The sequence below is a fragment of the Myzus persicae genome, unplaced genomic scaffold, assembly GCF_001856785.1.
Source record: "Myzus persicae strain clone G006 unplaced genomic scaffold, MPER_G0061.0, whole genome shotgun sequence".
NCBI lineage: Eukaryota > Metazoa > Arthropoda > Insecta > Hemiptera > Aphididae > Myzus > Myzus persicae.
Genome location: NW_019104067.1, coordinates 21,839 through 34,244, shown reverse-complemented (window position 1 = coordinate 34,244; position 12,406 = coordinate 21,839).

Here is a 12,406-nt window from a genome sequence, read left to right as displayed (position 1 = left end):
TATATTGTGCTCTCGACATAAATTCGGTATATTATATAAAAAATTATACTATACAATATTTACTCTACATTTAATTAGTGAAAACATTTTGTACTTATTTACCAGTATTGAAATGAGTTGAACATTGTTTGCTATTGGGTACCTATTCATGTTATTTACTTAAATAAAGATTTTTAATAGGCACTAATTTTGAAATCGTAACCTCGATTTACTATGATATGATCATGAAAATATCACGATTTGGTCCAAAACATAATCATTTATTATAATAGTAAATTTTAAAGTAAGTCTAAAATTGATGAAAAATATTACATAAATTTATAACACATTGTAGGTTTTGATTATTGATGATCTCAGTACACATTTTTTCAATATTTTGTGACATGTTTCGTGTATAACATCGATATTATTTCCAAATGAACTTCGGAGAACATTTTGACCAAAATAATAGCCATCACATCACCATGTGTACGCATGTAAAATAATATACTAAAACAATTTGTATTTTATTTCGCGTAGGTACTTATATAAACGTTAAAAAGTTTGTTGTTAGTTTTATTCGTTACACAATATTAGCTCTTAGATTTTTATTGCAAAACATTTGCGTTCCTCGAGGGTATATTTTATATTTGAGTTTAAATTAGATTTATAAATTACATCATAATAGTATTATATTGTCTATAATGTAAATATGCAATGTTTATATAGCTCATAGCAGTAATTTGTTAAAAGTTAAATGGATGATTATTATTATGATTATTTGTTTGCCTAGTTAAAAAACAATACATTTTGTAAGAATAAATGAACATACATGTTTTGTTTACCCTTGTTAAATTTTAGATTTCCAGTAATTACATTGTATAATAATTATACGATTGGATCTTTTCGTTATATTATAATATATGTAATGTAAATATTATTATTTATTACAATAAATTAATACCATACTTACGTCTATAGTATTATAAACATTACATGCAAATACTTTTAACATCAATAAGCTACAATAGACTAGAGTTTAGTCTAATCTAGTGACTAGATCAATAACAATAAATCAAGATAAGTCGATTTAATAAAATTAGTACAACAGTTCCTCCTTAGATATTATAATTTTGTTAGATTCTTAAGTTCAATTACGAGACATATTTTCAAACTCTAAAGGTATAATATTCAATAAGGTTAAATATAGTATGATATAACAATGTTGAATAAGTAAAAATGTTAAAAGTATTAAAACGTAAAATGAAAAAAAATAATTAAACACTTCTGATAATTTATTCATTATAATTCATCATCTTCAAGATGGTGCAAATATAATTTTAACCTGTACGAAATCGCTCATCTATGATATCTGGAAATATAATTTTAAATTTTATACGTCTCGTAATTTGTTATAATTTTCGTTATATGGTTCTGATTTATCGATATGTCGAAAAGCTGAAAACATCAAGACTCTCATTTTCGTAATTTTGTCCAGAGTTGTGCATACAAAAATAGTTCACCGCGGTCTAAGGTTTTTGAATACAGACCCTTAATTAATAACTATGACTAGTTGAGTATTAATGATGAGAGGTGGATTTTTTAATTTGATATGTTATTATTATAGTAAGTTAAAGTATTTCTTTCTGGATGTACAGTAATGAATCAAGTAATTCTTTGGGTCCCACGTACGACTATATTTCATTGCGAACAACAGCACTGGGTATTAAATATTATAAAGAATTAAAAATATATCATTCAATCGGCCGCAACGGTTGGGGGGGGGGGGGCATCGAATGACCGTTTAAACATCTTACAAAGAATACACTACGCACTATGCATGCTGCATAAAGAAGTCTCCAACCAGTCAAACGCTATCGACTTTTCGGTCTTGAGAGAATTATTGTTCGATTGTAATAAAAGTTAATTATACCAATATCGGTTGATCACGTGCGTAATCTTAAACGCTTTTATATACAAAATAAAGTATTTATTACAGAAGAAAAAAATACAATTTTCCAAAGGAGAAACAAAAAAAGATTAATATTATTAATTCATTATTATTCTGCATGTAATAAATTTTATATGGTCAACTAATATTGACTTTGTCCATTTATCAAGATCAATCACCAACAATTCAAACAAAAAATTACACATATTTATCGATTTGTGTCAACTGGTTAGTTAAATAAATACCGCCTAAGAATTAGCTGTCCTGCAGCCAAAACAGCACAACTGTAAACTTGTGGTATTAATGTGTTGAGCAACTTGGACACTGAACGTTTAAGTCTCCAACTGTAGTGGTGACGACAAATTATCAACTTTCAGTACTGTCGATCGACTTTAAGTTAATAATACGTTTTGTGTAATGACAAGTAAATTTGTTGGACAAGTTACCTCAAAAATGAACTGGGATAAGGCCAAGCGTGTACAATAAACCTCTATGTCAAAAACAACTGGAAACTGTAATTTATAAATAAATGAACCGAATAAACATTCTAGAACAATTTATAAATATCAAAAATAAATTGGTAGAAATTAGCAGCTACTATATAGTAATGTTGTTTTAGCAAATTATAGTTTCCCCAAATTATGGTTTATATGCGTTTATGAGATTTAAAAACTGTAGAAATGCATGATTTTGCAAAAAAATATCAAAGTAACAATAAAATATGTCGGTATAATATGCATCAATAGTTGTATTATTTATTGTATTATCATCGTTCATAAAATAGTGAAATGTACTGAACATTTTTTAATAGATTATTAATAGAAGCTACTTGTTGCGTAATCGTTTTTTCTCACGATTTATGACAGCAACAATAATTATACCTATTTACGAGTACTACTACAACTACAACTACTATACCTCCATAATATGTACCTATACGTCTCTAAAAGCGAGAACGAGCACAATAATAATATGGCAAATCTAATTATGAAATCTAATATTTAAGTTAACTGACCTAATTTTATAATATTATGATGGATAAACAAGTCTTCTCCGCGGTACCCAGTATTCATATTTTGCTTATGAAATTAAATTGAATAAAAAATGAATAAATAACATTTACAAAAAATTAGCTATAATAAATAGATTACAGACATTAATTAAATCATGTATAAAAAAATATGTGCTTTTATACAAAAATTGTTTATACCAATGAATTTTATCTAAAAATTCCAAATTTAGGCAAAAATAAGTTTAACTGTTTCGACGTTATACCAAAGTTGTTGTGCGTTTAATCGAAGTCAATATTTCCCAACTATAAATTTTAATCCGGGAAGGTCGAGGGATTGGGGAAATGCAAACGTCTTCCGATCTTTATGTACACACATTCTCTATGCGACTAAATTGCGGATAATTATTGTCTTACTCAAGTACGATGTACGTGACTGGGAGGCAGTTCGCCTAGCATACCTAATAGACTTTATAAATAACTGTTAAATACACAGGCAATCGATGGTTATGTGGATATTATAATTTATATAAAACTTAATTGTATACTGCGTGTAGATATTACATTTATCGTCATTTGTAGTCCATTAATATTGCTAATTACTGCTATTAATAGAAAACAAATTGTTTCCACAGAGGCCGGTCAAATACCAATATACCTAATAATTATTTGTTTGTAAGCGTATACCTTCGGAAATAATAACGTAAATTTTTTTATTGAGATTTGCAATTACTACTACAGTGTCGGGAGGGTGTATAGAACTATGCGTTTATGTCAGAAGTGTTCGGTCGTAAAGTGGACACTGTAAATAATAAATATCATTATAATATTATGCCAAGTACATAGGATCTAGTAACATATATTATAGTACTTATTATAGACAAAACAAAATAATTCACCTCCTATGTATTTATGCACATTGTACACCAACTGCAGTATATATTAATATTGGCGAATGAGTTATTTTGCTATACCTATAATAATAATAATAATAATTTAAGCCTAATAATAAGTGCTTATCATCAAAACCGCGGTGTGTTAATGCGCGGAAATAAAGCCATTTTAATATTTAAAACATACATCCGTGGACTATACCTATAATTATTATTACACTAACACTTCGATCGACTTTTTTCCGGTATACAATTGCAAAACGGTTGAAAATAGCTTCAATTATCAGACTAATAAATTGTAAGTGCTCGATTGTTATCAAGGTCACCGATAGCATATAAAATGGCACCTATCTACTTAATTTGGTGATGTCATAAATGAGATAAACATTTTTATTCGATCGATAGTATTTTTACTATTATCGAGATGCAATGATACGTATATAGATATACATTGGGTATAGGCGTAGGCATATTATACCACATACCATATTTGCATGCATAATATCTGACTTATCTTTATTCACGGATCACCAAATGATAATAATAATAATACGCCACTTCAGGCGGTAGGCTGCAATTAGTTTTAATAAGTGCAAAAAATATTTTACCAATCTCATATAACATTGCGCCGCCGACGAATGTGGCCTTGAACACTGATTATGGTCATGTTGAAAAATCTCACAACACGTTTCATTGCCGAAATCGTGATTTCCACATAAAAACAGTCTTAGACTGAATATCTATGTGATTATTATATTAGAAATCTTAAAAACCACAAAGGTGAAGAGGAAATGATAAAATATACTATGAAGTACAATATGCTGCAAAAACAAGGCCCGCCCCACAACAGGCTGTTGCTAATACCTAATATTTTTCTTAATCAATATCCACCGTTTTGTACTTCTTCCATCAGTACCCCGTGTACGACTGTCCGTATCTATTTCTTGGACGTTGGTAATAATAGTTATGAAAGGGTCGACAAACTATTTAGTTATGCGTAGGTATTAGGTATACTAAATTAATAATGAATTATTATTTTGATTTTGATTTGATACTATATACCGCACGACGGACGAGTTTTGTTATCATTATTGCGGTTATGTCAATCAATCAATTTCGAAGATATTAAAATTTATAATACATCCCTCTAGACTACACAATATTATATTTTAGTTCCATAATTGTATGCAATTTTGAAATTTTAATTATCTCTATAAAATAATTGTTTCTAATTGTCAATAATATGTGTTTTGTGTATAAAAATATAAAATAATTTGAACAGCCATACGCCCGGCGCCTACAATCATTTTCAACCTACAAAGTCGTCATGATCAATATTTAATTTTATATATTATATTTTATAAACACGTGTTTTAATAATAAAGTAATAGCCAGTAATTTGTAATGTATTAATATAATGCGCACTTCCCTTTTTTATAATACAATTTTCTAGAAAAAAAATAGCAGGGTTATAATTTATTTTGTAGTTCTATTAAAGTTTACAAGTAACAAGTACCTACCAATTTTGTACCTACCTATCTAATTCTGATGGAATTAATGATAAATTATAAATAATTTGATTTATTTCGTAACGCTATATGTATTTGCACCGCCCCATGATTTTCAAATGCAATGTAAGTACACAGTTTAATGGATGTTTATGTGTAGTGTTTTGGAGTATATTATTTCGTTTTACGGCTTCCAAAACATTAATGACGGTAGAAACAGTACAACAAGTATTTGCAACAATCATGCTGAGAATTATTGAGGTATGCGGTGCCGGTAAGTTAAATTCTATTGGTTATGAATCCCTCTTTTGTCGCTTATACCTTAATACCTTTATTTATGTTGTTTGAAAATATATTTTTATACAATTTATAATATTAGGGTTAAATAGCCAACACTGTGATACTTAAATCAAATAAATTCATTACTCATTATTTATTAGTAAATGTTATTTCGCATGGTTTGAGATCATATTTTCTCGTTAAATTTGATAATTGTATAGGTATATAAAAATAAAAATTTCAACTTTCAATAAAATAAACTATCGAAGTTCGATATAGCAGAGGGTGGTTGTTTCGAATCATAAATTTTTTTTTTTTACATAACTTAAAATTAACATTAATGAAAAAAAAAACTGAAATTATATATTTTTACTACTTTTTATGGTTATTAACTTAGTTATAATAGTTAAAAGTACAATTTATATAACTTTTATACATTAGGTTTAGTAATACTATAATATATTAATATATATGAATAAGTACTTATTAGTTATTCAGGTGGCTGGAGCGTGACGTGTTTTAAGGAGTAATAATTAGGCATTTCATATAGCAATTATATTTGAGCTGTGTTACTGTGTGAGAACTGAGAAGTAAATAAATGTTAAATCGAAATCAATTTTCATACACATAAATTCTTACGGACTATATTGCTTTGATTTCGGATATTCATGAAATTGTATGTGGTCATTCAAAAAAGTAAAAACTTATAAAAAAGAATTATAATAAAATACGATGAAAACAATAATATAAAAATAGAATTGTATTCTAAAATCGTTATTTTATTATTACTTCAAATTAAGTAAAGAAATATTTTTAAGTTCGCTTAATTCTTGCAAAATTATATCAAGAAAAAAATCCAGTGTAAATAAGATTTCAAAATTTTAACCTTTATTACATAAGTTGTAGTTATAGAAATAATAATCCTGCAAAAAGTTAAAATTTTGAATTAATAATTACACTGGATATTTTGCCACGAAACTACATTTAATAATTAAATTATAATCATAGTTCATCTGGACAGTATTTTAATAATATGGCAAAAAAAATTCACATTAGTCTGTAATATTGTACACAATGACACTAGTGTAGCCTATCTCATTCGCCGTGTTATCATAATTTGATTATAATTGATCCCATTAATGGCCATTATAAAAAATACCTTAATTTCGTTTTAAGCTATTTGCAAATGAAATTGAAAAAAAGATCAGGGGAAATATTGAGAAAATAAATTAAAAAGTCGTTAGTGAGATGGAAGAGTTATCTTAGCGTCTAGTACCAGCAACATACCAATGGAAATAAAATAAACAAGTCCGGACTGTTCATACTAGATTAACTCAAGGTTCCCATGAAGCGTGTATAATTTGTTTGCGCACACAGACAACAGTTAAAAATACATTTTTAACAACTGCAGAAACTATGAACGAGCCAACAGACAATTCCCGTGGACGGTTTGTGTGTTTGATTTTTATACAGAAAACTTCAATCGTTTTTCTCAAATTTTCAAATGCAAAATAAAATAATTTTTGGTCTTAAGACATTTTTAAAATCTACAAGAATGTTATGCGTTTAGGGTTTTGTCACTTCACCAGATCAATCGGTTCGTCGAAAATATAACACGTCTAAGTATCTATATATGCGCTTGTTTATGAAAAACGGAAATTTTCCGTTTCATATCCCTTTAAAAATGTATCAAATAAATTTCAACGGCCACACAGCTTAAGCTTGGAATTCTATTACAAGGCTCTTCGTAGACGTTTTTTTTCTAACAGCCATCAAAATATTTTATCGAAATTACATATTATGTGAACAATTTGTGAGCTCAATCAATAATTTAGCAACTCTTTCGCAGGGTTTTCATTGGATAAAAACTTAAGTTCGTTTGCTTGGCTCATATAGTACGGTTGCTCAGTACGTTTGATGTCGAGTAAAAATATGACTTAGCTACTGTTGGGCTTCTCTGGAATATGTACACTGAACATAATTTTGTGTAAGTCCTCTGAGATCGAGGACAGCTGTCTGCAAAGTTTTTCAGTCGAAATATATTTTAACGACCGTCTCTCGATCAAAAATTTTCCGCAGTGAGAATCTCCCACACACGAGTGAACTGTTCTTGTCTGAACCGGTGGCGGACTCTGACCTCTGAGTATTTTTCATCGTTTACGACTTCGGTGGCTATATCTTCTTTTTTGCACGAGATTGTAAAAAATATATTTTAACACTAATTTGTATCGTTCTCGATATAAAGACACACCACACGTAAGCACCTGAGTAGAGCGTTATTAGAATGCAATTTTATTTAGATAACATTTTATTCGAATAAAAATATAATAAACTAATAATATAATATTATATTATTTAATATTATTTAATATGATTAACTATGATTATCCGAGTAAAAAATTATATGACTAAATTTCAAACATAGCTATTCGAATAATCGTATTTGATTATTATTCGAACTATCACGGTTGAAAATTATTCAAATATTTTTTTATTCGAATAATCATGATTGAAAACTATTCGAATATATTTTTATTCGAATAATTATCTAGATAAAATCTTGCACGACTCTGGTGATTAACCAACACATAACAATTATGAATATACATTTGTGCTAAAATTCCGGGAAACAGCGTCTGTTTCATTGTTCAATAATCTCATTAGCATACGCGGTAGAAAGTCCGATTCCATGTTGTGATGAAATATTTGTACAATATAAAGGAACGAAACGGTAAACGAAAAAAAAAACAGAATACAAATTATTACTATTGCGGACGCAACTTTAGACCAATTGCCAACGAACAGTACTCTAATCGCAACTCTTGATGGTTTCATGAAAAAGCAGCTACTCGATTCAAAAGGTTTGCATTGTTTATTGTTTTGATTCACTTGATAATATTTGTAAGCCGTCAATGTAACCGAAATTACAGCTAGGCAATTAAAATAATATTAAAAATAAACGTTTTCGCTAATAATTGTTTAATGCTCACTTAATAATATTACTGTATAATCAGACGAATTCGTCGATACGACGACACCCCGCCACCGCCATATTTAGAAAAAATGTTTTTCAAGTTGAACTACAAATCGTTCGAGTTCCTTACCAACGACAATATTCCGTTCTCTTTTTTTTTGATGTATTAAGTGAGTGACGTTTACGGTAAATTCGCAATATTCGTACACATAGAGTATACACGTGAACCCGATGATCGCGCATTCCTTCCGAACACCGATATAATATAGACGATGTGCACTAGGTTTGTTTAAACATAACTCGCATAATATTGTATGTGGTCGTGAATCTGGGTCATGGGTTCGAATGGGTTCGAAAATTAACGTGTCGTAAAGGTAAGCCTCTCAAAAATCAATCGTTCGAAAAGCATTTGTTAGAAAATTGTTTTCTTTCAATAGTCATGTGTCACAAAATAATAATTCCTCACTTGTAAATATTGTCAAATGTGGTATTACCACGGGTTACCCACTTCCGCATAATATTCGTATCAACCGAACATACATCGAGTAAAATATATAATATCATGTGATCTTATTCCAATACCTACTGCAATGTTAATTTTGGAGTATAGTCATTATTTTTTGATTGTTTTTTTTAAGTAGTAGAAATAATCCACGATTGGGATTGGTCGTAAAACAATAGAATTGTATTTTTATTTGTGTAGAATCAATACCTAAGAAATTGAGTCCATAAATTTTGACTATCATATCACCCTACCCGAAAAACGTGATAATAAGAATAATACTACTTATTAGTTATTACTTATATTGTAGTATGAGAACATTTTTATGATATCATTTTTAATTTTTAATAAACTTATTTTTTGTTGTAATACAATCTGATACCATCATACTATGTATTCGTTCTGTTTTTGTGTCGTTCATATAGGTGAGAAACGCTTTTATAGCATGTGACTTTCATAGAAATAATTTTTGTAACAAATAGTTTATTTTTTCAAAAGATTTTTATAACGGGCGACTGTAAACTCCGCCAGAATACCGGTTAGATAAAAAGGTAATGAAAATGTCTAATTTTCTTACCAGTGATGGATATATGGAAACTCTGCCAGTCCTTATATAAAAACTTAATAATATATCTCAACTAAAGAAGCTCAAACATAAAAAATGATAGTGTTAGAAAAAGTTATAAATAGTTATGATAATCTATTCATATTAAACTGAGATGTCAGAATATCTACAAATTGTATCTCATCATTTAAGTTTACAGTTCCACATATTATAACATAACATAACATACCTAGGTTGCTAGATACATATTTTATGATCATTACAATTATTTATTATGATTAATACACATGAGAATTCGGATGAATTGTTCCGACATTTATTATTTTTATTAATTTTTTGTGTGTTTTTTGGGATATTATAATAATGTACATGATATCTGTTCTATATGTTAATTTTATACATTGACTTGATTTTCTCTACTGACAAAGTAAACATGAACCCAATTTCATCTGTTTTTTTTCCTGGCGGAGTTTACACTAGAAAAAGGTACTTGTGGCGGAGTTTACATGTTCCTTTTTATAACAAATGCCTTTTATGAGACTTAATTTAAGGAGACTATGGACTGTATTAATGTGAAATAAAACTTTACAACACTTGGCTAATATATTGTTACCATTTGTTTTCCATAACATTTATATTGTAATCTACATTTGACAGCCAATTCGTAAGGCTTTTTCTGTATTTCCCATGTTCACTTATCTCTTTTATTTATATTAGAGACTAGAGTATATTATTATGATATCCGTCGTTGAAATTAAAATAACAATAAACCTAATATATTACACTACAAAAGTATAACCATTGATAATCTTGTAATAATTATACATATTGTCTTTAACGTGCGCGTATTTTATAGCAACGAATATAATATTTACCAGGGACACTATCATTAAGGACTTTCGTACACAGTACACATTGGTCCATTAGTAATGTAATATTATAACAAAATTAAAATGTATTTACGGTAAAGGTGGTTTTAATAATATTAATTATTCAAATAGCAATACGAATACAATAGTACTTACATAACAACATATTATGCTATATTTATTCGATTAAAAACCGCACAATCGTGATGAAATGCAAATATATATATATAGCGTTAAGTGTATTGTATTAGTTAAATGCAAATCAGATCCGTCCACTCGAATAAATTATGAAAATGAGACACCTTGATAAAATGGTAATACCTATGGTGAACAACGAATAAAACGGATTTATATTTTAAAATTACCGTTGATAAAAGCATTATAATGTTATGTCCACTATATTATTATACTCGCATTTGCACGACCTCAAAGTATGAGTTTCGAATCAACGAGAAATTAAAACCGAAACGATTTGTATTTAAATTGGGTATCTATATGCACACAAGTACAATATTACGTTACATAGTATTACACATTTTGAAGGAAAATAAATAAATTTCATATCCTTATTTACCCCGTATCGCATAATCAGTATAATATTGAACTGGTAGCAAAGCGCTATAAAAAAAATTGTTTGCTGTCGATTTTTCCATTACAATGTATCGGATGGCAACTGCTTCCGCACGATTGTCATTTTTCGTCGATAAAAAAGTAAAATTATCATCGCCGCTGATTTACGGTTTATTTATAGTTGCGGTATATACTTGCCGGTATACCGATGGCACCTAATTGTCAAATTAACAGTTTACATAATATTATGGCCTGCTGTTTAATATGGGAGGTTCAGTTGATTAACTATAGTCAGTTATTTTAATATTACGTAACTACGAATTAACGACGGACATTATGATGGTAGGTACTTGGCGATTTATAGTTAAGTCAACTTATAATATTATATAATACTGCAGTTTAGTTAAGTTCACGTGCCGTGTATTACGTAATAATATAATAATTAAGGATATTAGACTCTGGTCGGTGATTTGAGTAGTATTTGAGTATTTTAAACAAGCACTTATTAATTACACGTGTGATTTCTTCGTGTCCTATTAAATCGGCTACTAAAAGGGGCACATTTACGATTTACTCGCTCAACAAAACCCTAATTTTGGAATTCCAAGCTGTGCAAGTGAATTGTACTAAAGAAACGTGATTGTTTTTTTTTTCTACCCACTTCCCGATGTTCTATATTTGTCCGCTGGTGTTTCGTATTCTACACAATAATCTTATAACGTTTATATTCTTACATTCCAGAAAATTAAAATCAGTTGAAATTAATTATTTTTTTAAATTTTACCTACCTACTTTAGAGTGAATGAAGACTATTTTCCTTACTTCAATTGTACAAAAATAACTCTCATTAATTTTGTGGATCCTCACATTGTTTTTTATTTTGTACACATTTAACTATTAACGGAACACCTAAACAAATATATATTGAGCGTTTATAAATATTAAAAGATATTCTCAAGGAAGTTGACGGAGTAACAGAATTTAAATTAATAGATGCAAGGCGCGTAATGTATTACATCTTAGTAACTAAACTATTTGTTAATGCTCCATCAGTTATTGAATATGTTCATTGTTCTAATCATAACTGTCCATATTTCAATGTTGAAAGATATAGTGCTACAATATTATAGTTCGTTTATTAAATGGTATGCAAAGTCTCGAGGATTTATAACTATAATAACTATACATTGACAAACAACACTAATTGAGTTGAACATGGTTGCAATGGCAATGTCGAAACTACTAGAATTTTTCAAGAACATATTTTTGTGGAAACTGATTTTCTTGGAGATAATGAACAATTTTCA